This window comes from Sinocyclocheilus rhinocerous, unplaced genomic scaffold (assembly GCF_001515625.1).
Source record: "Sinocyclocheilus rhinocerous isolate Xijiao unplaced genomic scaffold, SAMN03320098_v1.1 scaffold2740, whole genome shotgun sequence".
NCBI lineage: Eukaryota > Metazoa > Chordata > Actinopteri > Cypriniformes > Cyprinidae > Sinocyclocheilus > Sinocyclocheilus rhinocerous.
The window spans coordinates 164,858-165,287 of NW_015658750.1; positions in this window are offsets into that span (position 1 = coordinate 164,858).

Here is a 430-nt window from a genome sequence, read left to right on the forward strand (position 1 = left end):
TCCATCCATCCATCCATCCATCCATCCATCCATCTATCTATCTATCTATCTATCTATCTATCTATCTATCTATCACCAACCCAGTAGGGCAATCTGTGAAAATGTAAGGGTCCTATCTGGTCCCTCAAGAGATAATCAACCTGAAATAAATAATGTGTTCCTTTAAAAAAATAAAATTAAATGTAATATTCTGCATGTATACAATACTTAGGTGCTGCCTAAAAACTAGGACAGAGACTCAAATCCTTCCTATTATAAACCCTAAAGGTCGAACAATTTCAGACCATTCTAATCTGACCAAAATGGCCACCGTGCTTAAACCAAATAAAATAAAATAATTAAAACAAAATACTGCAGTGGTTTTGTAACAACACAGAGGTAATCACTCAACAAATCAATCAATCAATCAATGGTCCAGCAACCAATGCTG